Source organism: Cygnus atratus, chromosome 14, assembly GCF_013377495.2.
Source record: "Cygnus atratus isolate AKBS03 ecotype Queensland, Australia chromosome 14, CAtr_DNAZoo_HiC_assembly, whole genome shotgun sequence".
Classification (NCBI taxonomy): domain Eukaryota; kingdom Metazoa; phylum Chordata; class Aves; order Anseriformes; family Anatidae; genus Cygnus; species Cygnus atratus.
The window spans coordinates 19,751,646-19,764,418 of NC_066375.1; positions in this window are offsets into that span (position 1 = coordinate 19,751,646).

The following is a 12,773-nucleotide window of genomic DNA, read 5'->3' on the forward strand; positions in this document are numbered from 1 at the left end:
CCAAGCATTAATTTGCTGCATTGCTTTCACAGAAAGGTGCTCCTCATTTTTAGCTTGATTAAAACTGATCCCCCAACAAGCCAATAAGTACATGTTGCTCGGTGGCTGTGTTTTTGTTCCTCTGTTGTTCTTCAGCAATATGATGCTTCGTTTGCTCATCCTCTTTCCCTGCCAAGAGCTATTTCACAGCTAGGTTAGATTGTCTTCAGAAGTGTGCTGAGGAGGACAGGAGGTGCCTTTGATGGCTTCTTCATTTCAGTATGATTCAGAGGTTGCTAAGTCCCCATTTTCTGTTAGCTATATTCCCAACCATCCTGTGATGATAGCCTGTTATCTGGCTTCAGCCTTTCCAATCTCAACAGGACTGTTCCTGGACATCTGCTAGTGAGGATGTCATACCAGCGATGCCAGCCACTGCTCTCCTCCAAGCTCAGGGGCTCTCTGAACATGCAAGAAGGACCTAAGGAAAAAATTTAATCTGAGCATCACAGCAAGCAGAAATCATCTTTCCTGAAGATGTCCTAAAGAAAAGATGTCAAGCTCAGTATGAACATTTGAATACATCATGTTCGAGAACTCTTCTCCAAGTGTCAGGAGAGGTTAAAGTCTAAGGAGGAAAGAGCATAGCTGCAAATAATTTCTAATGCTTTGGGGAGTGTGGGGGAAATCCAAGAAACTGGGGAGCATGCTCAGAGAGAGGTTTATTCTCTTGTGGGTTTCATAAAAAACTCCAGGCAAACCCTTTTGAGGGGAACACAAATTCCTTGTAGATTGGAGCATGACAATTAAGAGCTGTATTGATCTGTGTATTGATTTTGGTCATAGGAGGAGGTAACGAGTGCAATCAAAATACCTGGTGACCAGCTGGGAGAAACACATACAATAATTATTGGTAAAGTTATATTCCTTCCCCTCCTGTCATGATTAAGTTTTCAGTTTTATTACAGAAATACAAGATGGAGAAATTAATCTTCAGGTGAAACTAGTCATTTATTCTGTTTGACATAAAGTGAAATGCTGGCAGAAAATAATCCAGAAATATTTTATGAATATTGAGCCTTTGAATTGACTCAGCCAAGTCCTTTAAGTGTATGTGAAGTTCTGGAGTTTGCTGGAATCGGTCCGTGGCATATATGTTTTCATTGGCATGCCGGTCACATAGCTGTAATTGCAATTACAACAGTATGTGGTACCTAAAGCTGAATGTTAACTCTCAAGACAGATAATAAATATATTTGCCATTTGTGTTGTGGAAATATACATTGCATGCTTTAAATATCATACAGATTTAGAGTAAAGAGACTGATTTACTTCAGATAGCACAGATAAGCCAAAAGTCACCAAATCTTGTAACCAGCAAATTCTACTCTGCAAGACCAGTTTTTTCAAAGCCTCATCACTTCTCAGCACAGGTGCAAACATTCTCTGCAGCAGAAGTGGTTTATCAAAAAACACACAAAAACCCAGTCACAAATATGCAAGTACAGCTGCCAGGAAAGAAGAGAGGACATCCCACCGAGCCTCAGATGCAAAAATCTCCTTTTGGTCTACAAATGGCATGTCTGTCTACATGAGAATTGCTAACAGAAATTCTTCTAACAGAATTGCTTAAGAAATTTCTTTATAGTCTACCCAGCAGAAGAAATACAGTTTCTTATTTAAACAAAGAATGTTTAAAACGTAAAACCAAAAACAGACATTATGTGAGCAAAACCCGATGTGTGCTTTTCCTCAGTTTATGCACTTTTAAGTCCTTTAGCCTGAGCCAGGGAGATTGTGTTGGTCAGGCTTGCTTTACTGGGCAGTTTCTTGACCATGTCCTTGAAGTTTTTTTCTCTGAAGACATCTGCTCATGTCGGCTGTGCTCTGCCCCTCTGCCTAACTAAAGGGGCTCCCGAGGCTGCTGCTGCCTGGGGCCTTCCCCGACTGAAGGAGGGTGCTTAAAGAGAAAATGCTGCTCCAGCAGTCAAATACAGCTATGAGTTCAGATAAGGACTGAAAATACCTTTTTTTGTGAGCTCAGATTGTGCCTTCTTGTGCTGTTGGCCACCATGGTGAAAGTACCTGAATGTTCTGCCTTGGAGGTTGGTGCCTTCAGGCAGAACTGTTTTTCCTAAATGGGGCTAACCAAAATGCTTTCTTTCCCCCTCCCATAATGAGCCTCTTGGTGGAGGCCCCCATTCCCCAGTCCTGATGTCCAGAGGACCATGATCACATGCTGGGCCATAATTCAGGCACATCCCTGACCCCCTGTGCTGCAGCTTTTCTGAGCCCTGGAGCAAGCAGGTGGAGTAGCACCCAGTGTGTGTCTCTGCATTTTGTGCTCCTGTGTGCTTATTCCACATATACCTGCTGTTAACACTGGGCTACTTTGTGATGTCTTTTAGTCCTTCTACAGATGTATTTCTCCATGGCTCATAAAGCCAGCACTCCCTTCCCATACATTGCTTTATATACTGCCTTCAAATTTAAAGTGCAAAAGCAAACTAATAAGTTCAGACTTCTGAAGATTGTGATAGTCCCTTCCTTAGCTGCTTCTGGGCCTCTGTATTTTCTGCTTCAGAGGAGGTGACATATTCTATAAATCCCTGCCTTAGCCTCTGCCTTAGTAAATAAATGTTGCTCAGATTTATGTTTGTTCCCATTCTTGAGGAAAAGCGAAGCAATGATACATGTATCAAATGGAACAGAAAATTGCATTTTAGCCAGCAGGCTTCAAATGCAACTGACTTAAGTTTCGGTTCAACTGCAGCAGTCTCCTGTCCATCCTCTTAAGAAGTAAACCTGATTTTGTACCTACAGTTCTTTGCATTACATTGAGGCTAATTTAAGGTGCACTTTGCCTAATAACTTAGTAAAAGATCACACACCTGCATTATTAGTGAGATACCTACACATGTATAAAATACAAGGTTTTGCCCCCTTTTTACGTAAACTCATCTCTTTCTATAAAAATGTGATAGTAGCCCTTATAATAGAAATAATAAGAGGTGTGCCCTACTTTGCAGACATTTGTTCTTTATTATTTTATCAATGCTCATCTTAAACCATTAGCTTGCACTTCTGTTGCTTCTTAGAGTGGTCTGACAGTACTAATTATTTTTAAAGTAAAATGATTTATTCTAGAGCAAAGGCCTCTGATTTTGCCAGAGCACGTGGCTTTCTCACGTTGCGCCTCTAAGCCCTTTGCTTGTGCTTGTAATCTCTTGTTGTATATAAATGAACAAACCCAAATATTTACTTTTGGATCTCTGAATTGCGGTACTGTTTCCTATCCAAAACTGAGCTATCTTAAAGCTAATAGCTGAACCTAGTATTAGCTGTGGAGGACATTGCCACATCCTTGGCTAACAAGCACGTTTGAGAAGTGTGATTTCAACCACAGATAGCAATGAAATTAAAAGTTCCCAAACATCCCTGTGATATCGAGATGATCAGCACTGAGCTCTTGCTTAAATGTTCCTGTTTTGAAGCTGGACTTGACCTGGAGAGCACTGGGGTTGTGCTCCCACAGCTCCCACTGCGAGGTGACAGGGAGACACGAGGCTACAAAGGACTGGAGTGTGAGGGGAAGGGAAGGCTTAGACATGAAAACAAGATTAATACAGAGAAAATAAAAACTATTACTCCACGGAGCAAGAAGAGAAAGGAACATGCATTGTTTTGGAGGCACAAACAAAACAGAGAGCAGAGAGTCATGCGTGCTAATGCTGACCTGGAAACCTGCCCTTCTCTATGTCTGAGTGTTCTCCAAGCAAGAGCAAACGCACCCAATTAACCCAATTAAACTGGTGTGAGGGGAGGACCCTGGGCCCTTGGAGGTGCTGACAGCCAGCACAGTGAGAGCAGAGCACACCCGGCACAGAGGCCTGTGAGCCTCTTCCCAAGAGTCCCGTTGACTCTTAAGCCCACGGGGAGGTAAGATGACTTTAAAACTGCACCGAGCAAATGGCAGCAAAGTAAGGTTAAAACGACTAGAAGGGCCTCGGGAACTTATTGTTGCCTCTCCCTTAGAAGTTGTCGAAATGTAAAGACGCAATAATGTGAAGAATTTGGGATGCAGAAGACACTGACCCAAGAGAGGGGCAGTAATGTGACCTTCTCACCCAAGTAACAGTCAGATATATGCTCAACAACATTTTCTTCTGTATTTTCTGCTGAAGGACATTACCTATAACCCGGCTCCTTGTCCATTCTCAAAAAGTAACAGTGTCTGGATTTGTCCTTGTCAGTAGCTCAGAAACAGCCCCACAGCTGACATTTTCATACTTCTCTTCTTGAACCCGCTTCTGTCCCTCATCTGTCCGCTTTCCCCAGCTCCCTCAGCACCTCTCCAAAGCAGCCAGGCGCGACTTCCCCTTGGAACAGCCAGAAGCTACCCGCCTTGTCGGGGCAGGCGTTCGAAGCAGCCGGATCATCACAAAGCTCCCAGCTTTGTGCACAATCATACCAATCACATCAGGGAAACTTGGAATTTCTGGTGGCTCCAGATGGCCTCCAGTCACCTCACGTACACCCAGAGAGCAATTCAGTTACCAGCACTGAAGCAATTCCAGCTGCCTGTGTTGTAGCAAAGTGTTTTTCTCACTGAGCTTTCCAGCTTTGGAGTGATTGAAAACCACTAAGCGAGATTTCACAGTGACTAACAACAGTCTGAAAGCTACGACACTTGGTAATATATTGCTGCTTAACTCCTGTGGGAATTTCAGACTGTGTGGCTGCGAACAAGCCATGGAGACACAAAACCAGAACACTGTGATACGGAGACAGCAGCCAGATGATTCAGGAGGACGCATGGCTTAGGGAAAAAGCTGTTCTTAAAAAACGAGACTGTCAGGGCTGAGAAATAAAATATTTACAGAGACTATCTAGTCAGATAATGTATTATATAGGCATTAGGATTGCAATACTACAAGCTGAGAAAAAAAAAAAATGGGGACACCCAAGAAATAGCTGCAGATTTCTGCCTGGAACGTGGGCATGCCCTGAGCACATGTGCTGCAAGAGGTGCTGCAAAAGGTGTGACACTGCCACAGATCAAATGGGGATTTCTGGATAGGGATTCCCCAGCTCCTGGGAAAAAATAAAAATAAAAAAATCTCAAGCTTCCTTTTGATTTATTTAGTTTGGCTGAGAACAGCTAAGCATCTTGCTTTCTTTTTATGGGAGTGATTCCATGGGATTTCTCTCCTCAAATGAGAACTGATGACACCAATCACTTGATCTCCCTTCATTCTGAATAGGCCAAGAAACATTAATTTCTTCCAGCCCTTTCATACAGCTGGCATGCCTGGGGTGTAATAATTCTGTCACATGGATAAACTGTGCTGCTATTAGAGGAAAAGATCAGAGAAATTAAGAACAGGCTAATCTAGCTGCTGTCTCAGGGAGGGCTTCTAAAGGAAATTTCGTATGTGTTTTGGCAGCGCTTTATCTGCGCTTCAAGTCTCCAGCTGCCAAAGTCTTAACTTCTAGCTGGTTTATAGGTATGTATGTGTTTGGCCAAAAAATGGGTGTGTTCTGGGGCTAAACACAACCTCCTCATTAAATAAACTTGGTTGGTGAGGCTGCTGTAGCAGTGCTACTGAACAGCGTGTTCCCGGTATGTGCCTTCATGAACTGAGCATGTCACAGCTGCTTTGTCTAGCCAGTTTTGAACTGCTCAGTTTCATCTTCTCCAGCTGTAAATCACGTTGCTTAATTAATCCTCATTAAGTGTTGCAGGCATCTCTCAAGCTCAGTTATCTCTTTATTTAATTAGAGTAGCATACCATATAATGTTCTCTGTTTGATGGGGTGTTTTGCACAATAGTTTAATCCAGCAACTGAAAGAATTAATTAGGTCTTAGAATATGTCTCTAAACGGGTGGCCAAATAAACTGTGTGTTTATCACAAATACCTGGACTGATCAGTCATCTCATCATAATCTATTGCTGGTATACACACAGAATCAGAAACACACTGCCTGGTTCTGTGGCTCTCAGATCTCTATAGGTTCTTCTGAAGTAGAATTCAGGTTAATATTAAACAGAGATAATCTGGCTTTCATCAGCCAAAAGGTTTGGCCAGCGCCCCGATGGGTTTACAGATTTGCTCTTGTTCCATAAACATTTCCTGCGAGCTGCTTCCACCTGCACCCCCGTCCCCATGGGATTATGTCCTAATCACCTCCCAGCACGGACCGACTGCCAGGAAAACTGGTACACAGCGAGCCCTCGTGTGAGCACACAGCCTCCGCAGCGCCGGACCCTGGGCTTTGGGATGGCCTCACTGCAAACAGGACATTTCCTTCCCACCTCTTGCTTGGCAAGGCTGTGCTGGTGCCTTCTCTCAGCAAAGCCCAAAGCCAATTGCTTCTCCCTCTTCCTTGCCGAGTCAGCAAAAAATGAGCACTGTGGGGTTTTCGTTTGTGCCTCCTTGTTGTCGTGCCTCTGTCCCTTGGCTGCACTGGCTGTTGTTGCTGCAGCCATACAAATGGAAGACAGCCCAGTGGGAACTGCACTGGCCACCAGGGTGGGCGTACGACTCCTGATGGCTGATTAAGGTGAGCGCTTTCTCTCCACTCGTACAGACATACCACATGTACAGGCAAACACGTTTTAAGGGAAAAGCACAGCACTTCCTAAAGAAAAACATGTAGAGCCTGACTGATTTGCTATCAAAATTTCCATGAACTTTCTGCTGCTCCTCAAACCGAGCAGGGAGGTTTAGATGCAACAGCGATCTCTCCACGTGCAGGACACTTGGGTTTTGCTGGTTGGGAGCCAGGTGGGAACACGATGATCCTTGGAGACTCAAAAACAGGCACTGAGGAGGGAATTACTCTAAAGCAGCACGCAGCTTTCATTCATACTTCAGGAACCGACTTCATCCAAATGGGGAGAAAATCCAGCTGGCCCCAAGCCCTCACAAGCATAAATGCTGGTTTTCCGGTACATATGGCAGTACCATTCAAAGAGCTATGACAATGATACTGTTTATAGCTCTGAAAATGGCGCTGCCATCTGCACCACGGTGTGGCGGCTGCGATCCCAGGAAGCGGCTCAGCAGCAGGACCAGTCCCGGGCCCCACTCTTCTATGTGCTCAGGTGTCCTGCTAAGGCACAGCGCAACCCCTGGGGCAGAAGTTGGGATAAATGAGAGCCGAGGTGCAATTTGGGTTGAGAAATCCCTGACATCTTAAAGAAAATCACCCTGGATGTTCCCGTGGTGGCTGTCTGGAGGGAAGAACAAGGAGGAGCTGTTTGTAAGAGGCCTTTCTCTCTCCTGATTCCGCCCGAGAACTGGCACATTTTCTTCCCTTCAGTTTTGATTAAAGTCAGGATGCAGCAGTGGAAACGTACCACGCTCCCTTCATGGATTAGCGTGGTTAGGGAACGCACAAGTGCAGTCCCGTGGCACTCGCAGGGCACGATGCACATGCTGCACCTACCGAGCAAATTACCAGGCAGGCACTTTCCAATTAAGCCCAGCGTGCTGCTCGCAGTGAAGTGCTGATAATTATTTTTGCCCTTTCCAGCTGGAAGACAGCTCTTGGCTGGATATTTCCAATTGCTCCTTGAGAGCAGTCTTAAAAATTGAAAGATCTGAGCTTTGGAAAATCGTACGGGCCCTCATTTGTGCTGCTGAGACATCTTTCCAAAGCTGTTGTGAGCCTTCAACCATAACTGCCACCACAGATTATCATCATTGCACTAATGCATCGTTAAAGTAGGAAAAAAGACAAAAAGGAGCCGTTCCTTCTCCTTGGCAGTGGCATCCTACCTGCAGTCTCTGAGAGGGGTTGGGGGAAAAAGGTTGGGATATAAGTTGAAAATACTTTTTTTTGAAGAGTTTGGATCAAATGTGTTCCTACAACAGGCACAGACGGCTTTCTTCTCGGTGCATTTAAGCCTCAGAAAAGCCCAGCAGGATCGCAGATCACTTTCCTGCAGTCTCTCTGAATGCCTCGTCAATAATAAGTGTGACAAAACCAAGCGGGGCACATAAGCAAGGACGAAAAGGGAAGCAGAAGACCAACAAGCAGGTTTATCATTCCGGCTCTGTCTCTAGCCCACATTAAATTGGCCCAGAGCTGATATAACCTGCGGGTGTGATGGCGGTTTGGCCCAAGGACAGCTGACGTGCCATGGCCAGGAGAAGGCACAGAGAGGAGCCCCTGACAGGGACATCTGCCACAAACCCTTTTTACCTTCGGCTTAACAGGTCAGGGTGGCACCACTAACTCCGATTTCCAGAGCAAGGTTAATGCAAAGGCTATAATAGCATTTAGGGAGTCCATTTGTGTTGCAGAAACATAAAAAACTTTATTTTCTATTCACAGTATATCATAACAGGAGAGGGTCAGGCTGGGTGTTAGGGAAAGGTTCTGCACCCAGAAGGTGGTCGGGCACTGGGACAGGCTCCCCGGAGCAGTGGTCATGGCACCGAGCCTGCTGGAGTTCAAGTGTTTGGACAACGCTCTCAGACATATGGTCTGATTTTTGGGTGGTCCTGTGTGGAGCCAGGAGTTGGATTCAATGATCTTTGTGGGTCCCTTCCAACTCAGGATATTCTATGATTCTATGATTCTGTGATAAAGGGCTGTAAGGACAACGCTATCTCAGAGAAAACGTCTGTATAGGTTTGAGCATGGATTGTGTAAGTGACAATTTGATTTTAAAGACTTGGCAATACTGTTAATTTACTTGGCACATGAAGGGAATATATATAAGCAGGCTGCTGTATTTTATGAAATTATCATTCAGAAGCACACTACATCCTCCTTTGTTGACTACAAGATTTTCTGAGGCCATGGCTCTCCTTTCGTCAGTATTTCAGGAAATGTATGCTGTCGAAACTTCATGAAGAATTGTTTAAGGGACCAGGGTGTAAAACTACGTTTCTGTTGCTCTGGCTCTGGAGGCAATCAAAACACTGCAGTGCTGGTTCATTCTGCCAGGATGCTCTAGCTCTCTGCCCCCGGAGCACAGTCAGCCCTGAAGGCAGGCTGGGAGAGTTTCAGTAGAAAAAGCCATTTTGCTGAGGCTGAACTGGGTTTAGAAGAGCCATGTCCCATATCAAACTTCTCTGTTCCTCTCCCTGAGAATGCCATATTATCAGGATGCCTCATTCCAGCCTTTTCAAAACAAAAAGCAAAGTTATGAATCTTGTTTTAAAGTGATTTTCCATTTCCATATAAATGATAACAGAATACATTTCAAATCAAAATGGAACATTTCAGAATGACAGAAAAAACAACAAAACAGAACGTTTTGCATGTGCCCAATCCCTATGAGGATCAGACAGACAGCACATCACGTAATTCTGCAAAGGAACCATGACATAATCCTTAGCCATGATGCTATCTGTTCTTCACTGCCTGTGAATTTTCTGCTTGACAAACCTCTTTTTCACCAGTGATACCGAGGCAAAGTCACCCGCTTCCTTAACAAAAGAAATGAATCCCACATTAAAAGGGGAGGCGGCCCCAAACCAAAGCACCATTAACAATCTCCATCCTTGCAGCCTGCCAGGGTTCCTCAGTTCACCACAACTCCATGTTTTGGAACAGCTAAATTTGCTTTCGAATGAATCAGTTGGTTCAGAGACTGCTTTGGCAGCCTGCATGTTTTTCTTTGCAGACCCTAATCAAAGTAGAGGGGACTTCAGGGGCCGTGATGAGTAAGGGCTGGCTTTAGCAGTGTCAGAGTGTGCAATACAGCTCTGTGCATCCCACAGCAGGGGCATCAGGAGTCCACGCTGTGAAGGAGCCTGCCAAGCCTGTGGGGTCAGGTCCTTGGTTGCTGCTAGTCGGGTAGAGCAGTGCACGAGGCAGTGGGCTGTGCTGGTTTACACACGTCTGCTGGGTTGTGCCAGTTGCATTCTGCTGGTTTTGTCCTGGCTCCTTCTTCCTTTCCAAAACTGAGCATCTTTCTCTATTGTCCTGTCCTCTAGGGAGGTATTTTTGACTTTGACCAGTAAAGTGTCAAAGCCCACCAGGCCAGGTCAGTAAGGTTTTGTAACTACTTAGCATAGATACCATTGATTTCCATAGAATGGAAAATCAGGATTTTCCTCTGTGACAAGTAGAACAAGGGAAAGTCAAAATTAACTGGGCTTCTAATTATCTCATTACCGAAGAGAAGGCAGGAAATCCAGGTGTACCACTTGCTGGATTTCCCAAAGCAATGCCAAGTAATTCCTCGGAGCAAGTTGTTACCCTGTGCCCTCTGTGGCTCTGAGGAGGAAAGAAGCTGATAGTTGAAATTTGCTTTGCAAACTGCCAGGCTGGAAATGAGGTAAAACACGCCATGTTTCAGGGCAGAGGAAGCCTAGTATAAGGGAACGTTTGCACGATGTGGCTAGAAGGAGCAAATTTTGCAGTGGCAGGGTCTGCACCCAGTTCTGTTCTTGCACAGAGCCCAGCAAAGCTGTTCCTTTTTGGTACCAATATGAAAAAGCAGACAACATGGTGACAGCTGTGCTGTCTTAGCACTGGCAGCAGGATAGCATGAATTAATAACCCAGCCTCCTGGTGTCACGAAGGAGCTCCAAAGGCCCCTACCCAACCCAGAAATTCACCGTCCATCAGGGAATCACGAGCAGCAGGGTTAGCTTTTATGGCTTTCCTGGCTCCTCTGGCTCTCCTTTGACAGTGTTTCACTGGGACCATGTGTCCATCACCGATATCTGTGTCTTGGCCATCCTTGCCCACGCTGCTGTCCTCAGAGACGTTGATGCTGTAGGCATTCAACACAACTCAGAGGATGCCTCAGTCTGCTGAATATTTTTAATGAGGTCCTCTGGACCCCAGTCTGCTCCTCCTTAGCAGCTTCAGTCCAGTGGCCACAAACAACTTGTGCTTGAGTATGGCCAGATTTATGACTCAGTTCAGGCAAAGAAGCTGATCAATACTTTTCCCAGTTCTCATCTGCCTTTTCTAACTCTGAGGTTTCCCTTTATCCCCAGGAATGTCCTGCTCCTGTGGATAAAGAAGAACTGCAGGGAGATGGAGGATCTCTGGTTACACAGGCCGTTTTTCAAGCAATGTGATAAAAGCATAGGCATTAAATAAGACAGTAATTAAACATAAGGATCCCTCTGGCAAAAAAATATTTTCTTTGAAGGCTGTTTTTTCTGTTACTGCTTTTGCAACCTTAGATTGACACCTTTTCCTGCGGATACACTGGCAACAGGAACCTATGGCAGTAGTAGGGAGGCATTATTTTCAAGTGTTAGTGGGTCACAGGGTTTGGCAGCCCCTCAGTTAGCTTGCATTGTTCCAGGCAGAGAAGGCATTAATTATTTCACGGTAAAGCAGAGGGAGCAGCAGGAAAAAACGGAGACTGTAGATTACCTTTAGCATTTGCTTACTCTCTTCAGCTGAGCTTTCTGGAAGAACTGCGACCAAGATGGAGCATAATTAAATGATGGACATGCTGAGTGATGTAGGGATGAGGGTATGTGGCCATATGATAGGAAATGACAGTGGGGATATTGCCAGAGGGAGGAAAGCAGACACAAAAATTTACATGAGTACATTTCACAAACACCCAACACAAGGAACTGAAGGACTGAAGGTCGCTTTACACACCAGTGCCTGAAATTCAGACCCCTGAACACTGCGACCAGCCCCCATCCTAGAATGAGCACCCAATACATTCCCTTGGGGCCCTAAATGCAAGAACCCAGAAGAGATCTGAACCTGCTTCACACGAAAACTGCACGAGTTTCCTGAGCTAGGTTGGAGGGAGTCCCAGCTTCCCAGCCCTGTGCCACCGGCTCGCACAGGCTGATGTTGGTGACAGCAGCGTGGTGAGCAGAAAGGGGGCTGGAGGTCAGCCTTCAGGTCTCTCTCTTTTTTTTTTTTTTGTTTCTAGAAAGAGGTGAACTTGAGAGTTTCTTCCCCATCTTACAATGGCCCACCACCTCCAGACTAGAGCTGCTTTGGGGTACAGATTTCTGTTCAGGTTTCCATTGTGTTTTTCTATTCTGCACAGATATTCTGCTTAGGAAAAGGAAGACAAGGTGAGAAAGCTATCCCTACAGAGCAGGGATAGGTAAGGCAGCCGAAACCCTAACGAGCCTCATTAGCACCACATGCCTTGCTGGAGGGAAGGAAATAAAAGAGCAGGAGGGGGAAAGCACCACTCCTGGGTGCTGGGGCAGGTGGGTGGGGGCTAAAGGAGCTCTGGTGGTGCTTGGTTTCCAGGAGAGCAGTGATCAGGTAGTGGAAAGATGTTGTGAAAGATTGTTATAAGAGGGAGTAAAGGCTGTGTTAATCTTTTTTCTCACTGACTGTTATTTCAGCTTGTGAGACCTTTGTGGGTTTGAGGGTTTTATGGCTGAAAAGGTGGAGGTCTGTACCAGGACTCTTCCAAGCGCTTCCCTTGGGCTTTACTCTCTTTAAATGAGAAGCTGCCCCTCTCTCTGCCTCGAGCTAACTGGAGCTGTGTGCCCACCTGCCTGGCCCCTGGAGCATTCCTGTGATGTCCCCCTGTGGTGGGAAGTCAGCTGAAACCATGTGTACTGTCTGAGGGAAGGGGACACCTAGCTTCTGCCAGAAGGTAAAACTGACTTAAGAAAGGCACTGGAATTATCTGAGTCTCTCATAATTCTGTGAGAACCTCTCATGGCTGCATCTAAGCTCTAGGAGGTACTAGAAGTCCTGTATGTTCTATGCATAAGTCCAGCCAAGGGTCACAGAGAGCTGTTTGGTTCTGAACAGGGTATGTGATGTATGTTCCTGTGGCCAGGAACCCACCCTCAATGTCCTGCTGGGGAAAAACAC